This window comes from Solanum pennellii, chromosome 7, assembly GCF_001406875.1.
Source record: "Solanum pennellii chromosome 7, SPENNV200".
NCBI lineage: Eukaryota > Viridiplantae > Streptophyta > Magnoliopsida > Solanales > Solanaceae > Solanum > Solanum pennellii.
This window is the reverse complement of record NC_028643.1, coordinates 64090527-64104126: the sequence shown is the minus strand read 5'-3', so window position 1 is coordinate 64104126 and position 13600 is coordinate 64090527. Positions and strand designations below refer to the sequence as shown.

Sequence of the window (13600 nt, the reverse complement as noted above, 5' to 3'; positions counted from 1 at the left end):
TATATATATATATATATATATATAGGTGAAATGTTAAAAATAAAATTAACTTTTAATTTTATGATCTTAAATTAAAAATGTGTGCGTAAATCAAATCTAGTTATTATAATATGTTATATAGACTGTTGAATTTTTTTTAAAAAAAAGCCTACCAAGTAGATAGAGGAACTTTTTCTTAGGACAAATCCAAAAAATTGAAGCTAAACACTGTAGTTAGGACGGAGAATGCGATAGGTTGTTCGCCATAGATTCCAAATCTTTTTATTGGAAATTCATGAAGATAAGGTTATATTTGGTTATATTTTTTTTTCTAAAAAACTATTTAGTGTAATATTCATACTTGAGTACTTATTTTAATGTAACTTTGAAAGTGAAAAAATAAATTAGGGAACAGGTAAATTATAAAATTTCCCCTAAAATTTGTAATATAACTTCAAGCTAAATTCCACTTCTAGTGAGTTATTAAATAACTAACGGAAGGGTGTTTCAAAACATCCACTCGCGAGATCCAAATAAGTATCTTTCCATGCCTTTTCAGTTCGTCTTTGCAACTCATGTTTTCCTCCATCTTTTTCTCCGATAAGGAGCCTCCCACATTTCAACAATCCTTGACCAATCTTCTCTATCAACTGACGTGATATCTTAGAGTAACTACCAAATGCAATGCAAGTAACTAACCCATCAATCATTAAGTCTATTAATTTCATATAATGTTTGAACAAATCTTTATCATATCATCTCCAAAAGAATTATCATCAAGAAAATTTGAAGGAATTGAAGGCCCAATTTCCACCAAAGTCATATTCTTATAATTTCTCAAAGCATCAAATTCAAAGTCATTAAAATTGCTTAGAATAATTCTTGGATTTTCTTCTCTATTCAATATCTTTGTTTTCGTCTTCATAGACTCAACAGGTCAGTTGTTACTCTCCACATCATCAAATACAAAATAAGAAAATCAATTGGACTATGTGGTGGTTATCTTTGTGACTCTGTTATTTTATTTTTAGAATTACAATTCATGAAATAATCAATAAATTTATAACAACAAGTATAAAAAAGTTATAGTTGGTTAGATCCAAATAGTGTAGATGGGATATTAGTTTTTTTTTCTTTCCCACTAAAACAGCTCAATCCATCATAATAGTGTAGATTACATGTGAAAAGAGAGAATTATTTTTTCATTTTCAATTTAATCCAATCAAATGGAAAAAATAGTTCCCATTTTTATATGTTTTTTACAATATTATTTTGGATTGGGCTTGTCTAGTGGACAAAAAAATTTTAATCTCTCATCTACACTATTTTGAATCCAACCAGCCATAGTTTTTTATATTTATTATTTTAGTTTTTATGATTGTTTCAAGAATTATGATTCTAATTAAGGATAAAATAATAGAGTTACAAAGATTTTCATCTCTAAGTCAAACTTATTTTCCTTCTTTTATATTTGATGAAGTGAAGGGTAACAATTGGGAAGTTTAGTCTAGAAGTGGCAAATTGAGATACTAAATAGTGAAGAAATCCCAAAATTCTTGTGAACGTTTTTGATTATTTGAAATTTGATACTTTGAGAGTGTTAAAGAATGTGACAATTATGACCGTGTCTTCAATTTCTTCAAATTTGCTTGATTATAATACTTTTGGAGCTAATATTATAGAGATTACTTTAAAAACAATAGGGACTTATTTAATTTAAGGACTATCGATTAGTTATCTACAAAGAATTTTGTATTTACTTTTAGATGTCAAGTCAATTGATGGAAGAGGTTGGTCAAGGGCTTTTTGAAATTTGGGAAACCATTTTTGTTGGTGATAAAGAGAAGGGTAAAATGTTTAAAAGCTGAAGGAAAAGTGAGTTGCAAAGAAGAACGGAAAAAAAAAAGGGGACAATATTGAGTTGGTGCTCACTCGTGCAAGTTTCTTAAACACAGTTTTGTTGATTATTTTCTGACTAACAGTTTGTGTAATGTGACTCTGGAGGGCATAGATTCTAGGGTACCCGTTGTGGCGTGTTAGATCTAGAATGATCAAGTTTGTAATAGAATGCTCCTTCAAGGTGTTTGGAAGAATGGAGTCAGAGTAAATGCCAGTGAATGTGGTATAAGGAAAGAGAAGAGTTCGTAAGGTGTATAGAGATCACAACGAGATACAGTGATGAATAGGAAGAATTGACGAAGTGTGTCAAGAAATGGAGGGATTTAGTAAGAAAACTATGAAGGAAAATAGTTCATCAAATATGAATATTAAGGATTTTTCTAAGGAGCTTTTACTTGGTAATAATTAGTACCAAATCACTCAATATATCATCTCAATAAATAGCTAGTAATCAATTGTAGTTTTCATAAAGATTGTTCTCTAGTTCTGAAAAGAGTGGTGAAATTCTTCTGAACTATTCAAAATGAGATAATCTTATTAGTTTAGTTTCTTCTTTGGTACACATATTTACTGTTATTGAGATTTTAAAAAATTACTCACTGATAATTCAGAACAGTAATAAGAAAGGGCAAAGAACATGATTCTGTGGGTGAAAGTAAAGTTGTATGGTCGTCTATTAACTATAATATTCTATTTTTGTTGTTTAAGGGTCAACTCACCCACCCCATTTGTTCCAATGCTATTGCTCTCAAGATGATGAGTTTCGTGAATATGCAATGGGTATCACTCTGCCTTTGCTGGAAAATTCTCTCAATTTGTGTTTATTCAAAGACCGGTTTTTCTTTGTTTAGCTTGAATCTTTTATAGATTTTTTTGCCTTCATCAACTTCTACAAGGAAACGCCTGGAAAAATAATCATTTCCTTATTGAACTTTTCTGCCTCTTTCCTTTACTGCCTAGGACTTGTTTAAAGTTTACTTCTTTCCTTCTTCATCTTGAATTTCTAATCCGTTATTTTCTTTCCTTCTTTATATCTTTGTTTCAGCTATTTCTTTATATTTTTTTCGCTCCTTTATTTCTGCACATTAATATTTTTCTTCTTTTCCGCAATTTCTCATATTTATATAGGTTGTCCCCATTCACGTCTAGGAACCTGGTTCACCTAATAGAGTATACATAAAACAACAAGTAGTGAACAATATTCACTTTATCAATCATCAAAACTACTTTATATGTTCTCCTACTTCCCAAAATTTATTGTCAAGTATAATTTATCTTAGTCTTGCAAGTGTCAATTAATACATTATAAAATCTTGCTTTTTCGTGTGAACAGTTTGACTGGAGATGATATTTATCTAACCTGGTTAATAATACATGAATTTACGACTTATCCACTTGCATAAATGAATTCTTATCAATATTAAATATTTTACAAATACTAATTTTAAAATACTTTTATACAACTAAAATTTCAGGTGTGTATTCTTTCTTTAATATAATAAATTGAAATTACTTTTCATTTCTTCCTTTTCTTATTCTTAAAGATATTTTTGAACCAATATAATGGGAAACGAGAGTTATAAGGTTATTCAAAAATTAAGGTTTATTTTGTAAAGTTTGTGTTTTGTATTTGTAAAATAGAAATTTGAAGCGTAAGAAAAAGAAACAAAGAGAATGAAAAAAAGAAATGAAAGGGTGTATTTTTACTTATTTTTTACTTGAAGTGGCCTATTGCAAGAGATACTTGATTTTTGATGACTGATTGTAAAGATAAAAGAACAAGAAGTTGTCCGTGTGCTATCATATTTAGCATTTGGTTGACATTAACATGTAATTATACTTCTGGACCAATTTGTGATAGTAGTATAGATTCTTATTGGATGACCAGACTATTCGAAGTCTCTTGGATAGTCCGTTTTACTTATTCTCTCTTTATCTTTTTCTAGATAATCATTTGTACCTGTGATTCTACTTCAATAGATATGAATAAGTAGAATTTATAGTTGTTGTGTGAAATTGTTTTGTATTTGTGCTATGTACATAGCGACAAATAGATATGTATAAACAACAAAAATAGAATAAAAGTACAATCAAAGGTATATATGATTACCAATACAAAGTATAAACTTTGAAATAAAAAAAATCATCTATTGAGTGATGTATTACTCATTACGACCAAGTAAATGATCAATAGAAAAAACCTTCAGATTCACATTTGTTGAACCATTTCCTTCATAGATTCCTTAGCTAAATCCTTCCTTTTTTTGGCATTTTTTCTCAATACTTTCCATTATCATCGGCTCCCGTCACGATCTCTATACACCTCTCAAACTCATCTCTTATTATTACCCCCTTCACCGACATTCGCTTTAACTCCATTCTTCCAAATATCTTGAACTAGATTTTCATTAAAAACTTGATCATTCTAGATAGGATACACCAAGACAAGCACCCCTATGCTATGCTCTCCAAAGTTGAATTTCACCCATAGTGAGTTAGGAAATAACCAAAAAAGGGTCTTTCAAAACTTCCACAAGTGAGCACCAACTCACTATCTTCCCCTATTTTTCCGGTTCCTCATTGTAGCTCAACTTTTACTTCATTTTTTCTCTGTGTTGCCCTTCCCTTATCACCAACAAGAATGGCCTCCTATATTTCAACAACCATTGACCAATATCCTCCCTTAATTGACTTGATATCTTAGAGTAACTATCACATGCAATGTAAACTAAAACCAATCAATCCGTATAATTTTGAACTAATCTCTATCATATCCTCGTCAAATAAATTATCATCAAGAAAATTTGAAGGAATTGAATGTCCAATTCCCACAATAGTCATATTCTTTAAAATTCTAAAAGCATCAAATTCTAGATCATCAAAAGAATTCACAAGAATTCTTAGAGCCTATTCACAATTCAGCATCCTAGTTTGCGTCTTCATCGACTCAACTTCCCAGTTGTTACTCTCCATATCATTAAACACAAAAGAATGAAAATAAATTGGCTTTATAACTCTATTATTATATCCTTAGAGTCACATTTTTTGAAATAATTTAATTTAGTAAATCTATAATAATAAATATCAAATACTATGGCTGGATGAATCCAAAATAGCGTAATGGGATAAACATCTTTTGGTCAGTAAACGAACCCTATCAATAATAATTTTGTAGATGACACGTGAAAAGGAAGAACTGTTGCATTTGATTGGATTAAATTGAAAATAAGTTTCGGGTCATGAGATTCTATAGAATGATGAATAATCCTTTCTAATAGTATTATTATCATGCCAATGCCAAATTAATCCATCTCTTCGATTTTTCAAACAATTAATCAAATTAAGCAGTGAGGAGATGGACTAATTTCATGGAAAATTGAAGAGACGAATTAATTTGGCCTTGACCTGGGAATGATACTATAAGAACGGTTTTTTCATTCTTCTATAAGGTCTCATGAGTCTGAATATATTTTCAAATTTAATACAATCAAATGCAAATAATAGTTCCCCTTTTCACATGTTATCTTCACTATTATAATTGATTGATCTGGTTTCATGGCCCAAATATTTAAGATGCATCTATAGTATTTTGGGTCCAACCAACCATAGTTGTTATATTTATTATAATTCTAGGTTTACTGATTATTCTAATTATTTCAAGAAATGTAGTTCTAAGGATAAAATAATAGAGTTAACAACACTGCCACCACTAAGTCCTATTGAGTTTCCTTCTTTTGTGTTTGATGATATGGTGAGTAACAATTGAGCAGTTGAGTCTAGAATCGGCAAATTGAGAAATTAAATAGTAAAGAAAATTCAAGAATTCTTATGAACACTTTTGATGATTTGAAAATTGATACTTTGAGGACTTTAAAGAATGTGACTATTGTGGGAATCAGGTCTTCAATTCCTTCAATTTATCTTGAAGCTTATTCTTTTGGAGTCAATATGATAGAGATTAGCTAAAAATATAATATGGATTAATTAGATTTAATGATTAATGAATTAGTTATTTACATAACATTGATAGTTAGCGACTGGTGGAATTACTGTCGTCTCTAGTTGGAGATACTTCCATTCTTCTCCTCCTCTTATTAGCAGAACCTTCACTTCGCGAGTCCTGCATAGCAGCTAGTAATTGCTGGCCTCTAGACCACAATCACATGTACAACTACATTAATATTTCGCGTGTACCTCTATTAATGAGACCTAAAATAATAAACATATTAAGGAAACTACATACATCAACTTAACAAAATAAGGATCTCAACTATGAGATATCAAGTTAACTGATGGAGGAATTTTTCAAGGATGTTTAAATGTGGGAGGAAAATTTGTGGGTGACAAAGGAAGGAATAACGGATAAAAAGCCACAGAAAAGTTGAGTGTTATAGATTAACTGTAAAAACAGGGGAAAATAGTGAGTTGGTGCTTGCACATGAATGTTCTGAAACACCCTTCTCTTGATTATTTTATGACTCATTGTTTGTGGTATTTGACGTTGGAGATATAGCTTTTGGGTGCCCATTGTGGTATGTCCTATCTAGAACGATCAAGTGTATAATGTAATGCTCGTTCAAGGTGTTTGGAAGAACGAATTTAAAGTGAATACTGGTGAAGGTGGTATGGTGAAAAGAAATAAGTTTGAGAGGCATAGAAATTGCGACGGAATTTGGTGAGGAAGGGGAAATATCGAGAAAGAATGCCAAGAAAAGAAGGGATTTCTCTAAGAAAGCTATGAAGGAAAATGGTTAAGCAAATTTGAATCTCAAGGCTTTTACTAAAGAGATTTTACATGATCATAATGATTACTAAATAATTCAATAGATCATTTCAATTAAAAATCTAGTAATGAGTTGTAGTTTTCATAAAGATTGTTCTATGTTCATGTAAAAGTAGTGGATTTCTTTTGACCTATTAAAAATGAATTAATCTTCTTTGTTTATTTTATTCTTTGGTACATACATTTACCATTAATAAGATGATCAAAAATTACTCACTGGTAATCAGGAATGGTAAAATAAGAAAGGGCAAGGAACATGATTGTGTGTGCAAAAGTAATAATACTTAAGAATCACTTGATACAACCTTATACATAATTCAAGAACTGTTTGGGTCTGATCTTAGAAATTTTTGAGGTGTTATATTTCTAGGGAATAATTCTTGTCATCCAGCATGTATAAAGGCGCTATAGTGGCTGATATCCTCTATGGATACTAACATCAACCTGGATCAATTTAAATTTTACCAAATTGTCGCGTAACCCTTTTTTTTAACTGGCAATACATTTTCAAAAATTTTGGGTTTACGCATGAGGTGTCTTATGAATAACGATGAATCAACTCATGATAAATATGTAATGAAAGCGAGTGTTTTATTTCATTCAATAATAAAATAACAAGTTATAGATAGTATATTTGAAATAAAATAAAGACAATGTTTTTTAGTTTCGTCCTTAAACTTGGTGGGCATTATAGTTTCATTCCCAATATAAATAGCACTAAAAAAATCTCTCTACTTGACTAATAATGTTTCAGTCACGCCTCTTATGTCATGTAATATACCTACGTGTATGTCATAGCAATAGAAAACTCTGTGTATATGTGTGATAATAACACATTTCTCTGTATGACATGAGAGGAGTATATTTAAGTTCAGTTAGTTGAAGGGTCTTTTAAAGATTAACAATAGTTCGACGGTGAAATTGATAATTCATGCCAAATTCAAAAGTGTTCTGTTGAGAATAACAAATAGGGTTGGTGAGCTAAGCCTTAAACGACAAAAAAAATATTATAAATAATAGATCATAAACTAGTATGAGAATGATTTCGGATATCACTAGTACTAGAATCCCCTTACACAAAGTTGAGTTGAAAGCTTCCTAACCAATTAAGTTTTAAAGTAAGTTTTACTTAGGTCACCTACGAACAATCATATATTTCACCACAGTGTCCCATTACTTCTCAACTTAAAGGTCTCCGAGTCCTCTTTCCAACACCTCTAAATTTGCTTCATTTCGAGTTCAAAGTAAGAATATATGCTCAATTTAGTGAAGCCTCTTTTTTTTAAAGAACCTCAACCTTTTTTAGAGGGATAGTTTGGTATTCTCCCATCCCTTCTAAGCCTAAGACACTTTTTACTTAAACTAATTAAGGTTCTAACATGTGTTAAAACATTTTTCGTGTTCTTTAACACTTTGAAGAATTAGAACAAGGCTACAAGAGGACAAAAATCTAGGGTTCAACTGTTTTTTAAGTTTCCATCAATTTTCACCAAGATTATTTGTTCTTTCCAGGTATATAAGGCAAACAAAGTGTTGGTCTAGTTCGTCATCAAGCCATACATCTCAATTCAGGTAGAAATTGTCACATCTAAAGGATATATTCATAGTTCTTAATATTGAATTTGGTTCTTTAATAGTGGAGGTTTTGCTTCTTTTGTTTTGTGAATCTTATAGTGTTGTTCATGCTTAGTATAACATGAACTCTATTGATTTAGTAATGTCATATTTCAAAAGGAATTGTATGGAAGATCTAATGTATTGGATTTGGGTTTGAGAAATGAAAGTTTAGGAATAATTTCCCAATTCTAAACTATTTTGGGGTCCTAATTTTAACTTCAAAATTCGTCGAGGGTGCTGGGGAGGGGCCTAGGAGACTCACCAAGAGTGCGCTCAGAACAAACAATTCAGGCCCTAGGTGGCGTATCAGTAGTGCTCCCTGAGTTTCCTTCTGAAGTATGGGGTACGACTCTCCTGACTAGCAGTGCGCTAGGGGTCTCCTAGGCCGATTTCTTCGTTGTTTCATATGGACGTGTTCTTTTATGTTGAGCCTTGTTCCCTCTCTATGTATTAGCTCTTATAAGCTCCATTTACTTTTGATAGTTTCTGCATAATCTAAACACTTTTCTTAGTGCACATTCAAAACTAAAGTGAGCTTAAGAGAAAATTTTAAAAGCATTATTTTGAAAAAGAATTTGAAGGAACATAATTGTTCCAACATTATTTTCACATTGAAAAAAGAACTAATATTCATGATTAGTATGACATATGAGTATGTCATCAATGTTTAAGTAATATGTCATCTAGATATGACATCAATATAAAGTTGGACTACCCAATCATCAATGATCAAATCACAATATGATTTTAGATATAGTTTTCATGATTACAACCAAAATACTGCTAATTTAAAGAGTTTAAGGAAACTTTAATGGTCCCCTAATGTATCATATACATTTTAAATGCATGTTTTGGAAAGAGTCTTTTTAAATAAAGAATCAAATGGTTTCATATGCATTATTTTGTAGTTAATAACAAAAAGAGTATGATTAATGTTTGTTAAAAGTAATAGTCTCTTTCTTTGTAAAAGGTGATTGAGCAAAGTGAAAAGTAAAGTAAAGTAATGGTCTCTTTCTTTATAAAGGGTGATTGAGCATAATTGATACTGATTATTTTGGGAGTAGTAGTGAGCACCAAACTAGGTAAGAGTTTATTATAACTCAAAAGACTAAATAAACTACATAGCCAGTGTAGGATAAGATACAACTGATTCTTTATGTAACTCCTCACTACCTCTTAAAAGGCCTATTAGATGGACCCATTCTCTTCCAACATGGGTGAAACATTGTATCATTTCTTGGCTCATAGTAATGGTGGTCGGTTAGAGAAACTTCCCACAAAGTAAAGTATATTATTTTCACATTGCTTTTATTGTATATCTCATGGTAAAGCTCAAATTGTTCTCACTTCGTGTTCATGTATTGATTTAATTGAGTTGCTTTCTGTCATTTTTTCAGTTAATTGCTTATTCATTCATATTACGTACTCATACTTTCAATATATTAATATCATTCGACCTGTGTCTTATTGTGATGCAGATACATGTGTCTGGAATCATCAACATGATTTTTATTGAGATCCATTTTCTCTTCAAATAGCTTGGGCGAGCCTCCTTAAATTCTGGGGGACTTCAAATTTTATCTTATTAGTTGTCTTGAGGTATTATAGGTCTTTTCCTTTAACTCTTCTTAGACAACCATTGCATATGATTAATATGCTCGGGGTGTGACAAGTAATACATCATCTTTTATTTTTGTTCTCCCACTTCTCAGGAGAGAAAAGATTGGATTGTTCTATAACTCTTCTTAGACAACCGTAGCATATGGTAAATGGAGGGAAGATATTTCAGCACACAAAAGTAAAAATTCAATGATTTTTGGTATGCGTTCATCACAACTCGCTCACACGGAGCCAAAATCTTAGGGTCAATTTCATCCGCAATTTCATAGCACATGGGTAAGTTAGGCCTTTTTAACTCCATAGCTTAGACTTGTTTTCATTGCTTGATATTTTTTAATTGACGAGAGAGTGCATGCCTATGGATGCGGGCATGGAGTTCGGGTGGTTAAGCTCTTTTTTTCTTATTATTATGAAGGGATAATATAATTATTAACAGGTGGTTCACTAGTTCTTAATTGCACACTTTAAGTTCCTTGTTGGGGTGGTTTTGTTACAGTTGTAATGTTAAGTGTTATGAAAAGTGTAAGTTATAGCTAATTATTGGGGTATGGGGTGATTACGGAAAACCAGAATATTAATTCATGAGATTAAGGGTAATTCTCAAAAATTAATGTGTACACAACATGGAATACAGTGTTGGGTTACTGACATATGTAGGTTGTGGTTTGTTTATCTTCTAAAGTATGTAATGTATGCATGTTAACTGCTTGTATTATTATTTATGTGATGCCTATGGGAGAAACAGAAGGCTAATGTGAAACGAATTCATGTATTAATCTCATGCAATGAACATGCTATATTCTTTTAGTATCAAGTTGGTTGGTCATTATGGTTATGATCATGCATGCTACTTATAATTGATGGCTTGCTCAGGTACCACACTGGTATAGAAAACTAATGTTGACTCAGATTCTACGTCTGGTATGAATTATTAATGATTGATTCAGGGTACCACACCAGTACACTAATAGCTTATGTATGAGTTTCATGAAAGCACTGAACTTTCATGTTTGTTACATAAATGGACCAAGTTTCTTATTTATGTTATGTTTATCACAGTTGGACTTTTACTGGTTGGATTGGTGTATTTTAATACAGGGGTGGTTCTTATATCGATTAAAAATGCATGTTGAACACCATAAATGGTGCCTTAAAGGATCCATGGATTGTTCCGGTTCCTTGAAAGATGAGAGGCCAGGTGCATGCATTTTCCGATATTGTGGAACATGTTTCATGTATTAGTTAGACTAGGTTGGTGACTGTAGTCTTGTTCTGAGTTGTTTGCTTACATGAATGATATATGTTTATAGGAGTGGTCTAAAATATATTTGATAAAGGGTAGGCTTGGAAAACTTAGAGAAGAAAGAGGGCTGAATGTGTTGACCAATGTAGGAAGTGGGACTTATTTATACTAGTTTATCGGTATTATTCATGAGATGGTACAAGAAAATGGGCAGAGGTGCTGGGTGGTGTAACTTTCATATTGCATGTTTCCTTTTAAATGTGTACTTTGTATTAGCTGGTGGATTCAGATCAATCGATGATGCCTATCATTAAGTGTTTTTTTGTAAGATACTACTCTTGCTATGCGACTTGGCATAATCTAGTTGCATTCAATTATGTTTCATAAGTGAAGATGATGATGATCTCCGACATCTTCTGCTCTTCCTTCCTTGTGGTGTGAGTTATTTTTCATTTCTTTTTATAAACATTTACTCTTAGATGGTCTTGTACCTTTTAAAACTAATTCTTTGGAGAATTTGTGTGGGATCTTACTTATGCATGGAACGAGTAGACATTGAGGGTATTCAATGTGGGTTTCTATTATGATGTGATGACTTACATATTGAATATACTCATGAATTATGCTATCACTCTACTTTTGAAGATGAGTCTCAAACTTGATAAAGTGCATGCTCTCTAACTAAATTGTCCCTTTTTAGCATATTTTCATGATTTTTTGCATGACTATCATACTTGGTGCATTTTTGTACTAACCCATATTTCTGTTACATTTTTTAACAAAGTGTAGATTCTGATGTTTGAGGTGATCTTTCTTTGGTACAATCTTGGATCGACTATTCTCCTAGCTTGTGGTGAGTCCTCATGGATCCGATCACAAATGATATCTTTTTTATCCTTTTCTTTCATTGTATTTGGCTTTAAGATTTCTATTGTAAGGCTATGACCCTATTTTGAGACAGTGATTGTAATAGATGGATAAATGATACAAAGTCTAGACTTCCGCTTTTCTTTCATGAGAACTTTTTTCGGCATGATAAATGTGTTTTACTCTTTATTGTTCTTTACTAATGTGATGAGATGCTAAGTGTCTTACATGGCCTTTAGGGGCATTTTGTGCCTTGTTACGTTAAGGGGGTACCCTTGGGTCATTGCACCAAAATTAATTGCATCTAATGTATTCAATACTAATTTCATTCACTGTATACAATATCAAATATCTAGTGTATATCATATGATCTGCAATGTATCATGAGCAAACATGGACAATGTATCTAGTGTACCCTTAAGTTCAATTTTAGAAAATTATCATTTTACCCCTCCCGATAGTTGCTCTGAGTATTGTTTGATCAATTTACAAAGTTGATTTGAAATTTAACTGTAAAGTTGTGAATTTTATAAGTTTTAGAGTTTTGGAGAGTTAAAGTTGTGAACAATAATTCTGGTAACTAATGTAGTTACGACTCTCGAAATGGAAATCCGCAAAATCCATTAGCTCCAAAACGAGACTTTCGGGTTAGTAGGACTATTGACTCATGCCTTGGGGTATTCAAATGAGCTTTGGAAGAGCTTTTTTATTTTGAAAGTTGAAAGCATAAGATAGTCGACCAACGTCAATAGTTAGTGATAGCAAACTTGGGATTAAATTTCGATAGTTTCATTTGATCTGATACATGGTTTTTTGTTTTGAAAAAACAGAAAGAATACTTGTAAACCTTTAATTTATCCTCTTGTATCTTTGGTGTAACAAAAGTATTATTGAGAGTAATAGGGTGGATTAATACTACTTAGAACCTTATTTAGGCGTAAACAAGTTGGGGTTTAGGCTGAGAATGGTGTGAAAAGACTAATTAACCCTCTTAAAAAGTTGTGAAAACCTTCCATGGGTCATTTTTTGTTTGATGTTTGATCTAGGAATCGTAGATCCTAGCCATGGAGTCCATATTGAAATTTTCAGGTTCAGAATTTCATTTTACGGACTCAAACTACGACCCCTAGAATTTTCTACGACATGTAGATGGGTCCATAAGAATTAAACCCACAATTTTGACTCCAATACTTTTTCCAAGAGTGAACAATATGGGTTTTAGGAACTTCTACGGTCTATAGGAGCGATATGTACGTCACTGATTCAGAAAACCTTGTTGTGGTAGGCTTTGGTAAAACGGTTATAACATTTTATTCCAAACTCAAAATGTGGCATCTTTGGTGTCGTCAGAAAGAGGGCTTATAGAACTCTAATTTTATAAAAGAGCATCATAAGAAATATAAGTTACACATATCAAGAATTCAAACCTTCATCACATAGCTCAAAAGTCTCATACTTCATCATATTCTTATTACAAAATACTAAATAAAATATTAAATAACAAAATCAACTAACAAAATGTAAAGTTGACTAATTATTGCCCTCTCCATTTATAAGAATCGTACCAATACTTTAAATCCAATAGTAATTAA

The 13600-nt window shown here is 31.7% G+C and overlaps 2 pseudogenes; one reads left to right on the top strand and one right to left on the bottom strand.

Moving 5' to 3' along the window:
• Nucleotides 1-4040: 4040 nt before the first annotated feature.
• LOC107025163 lies at nt 4041-5083 on the bottom strand (annotated as a pseudogene).
• A 308-nt stretch (nt 5084-5391) lies between these two features.
• On the top strand, nt 5392-5940 carry LOC107025161 (annotated as a pseudogene).
• The last annotated feature ends 7660 nt before the right edge of the window (nt 5941-13600 follow it).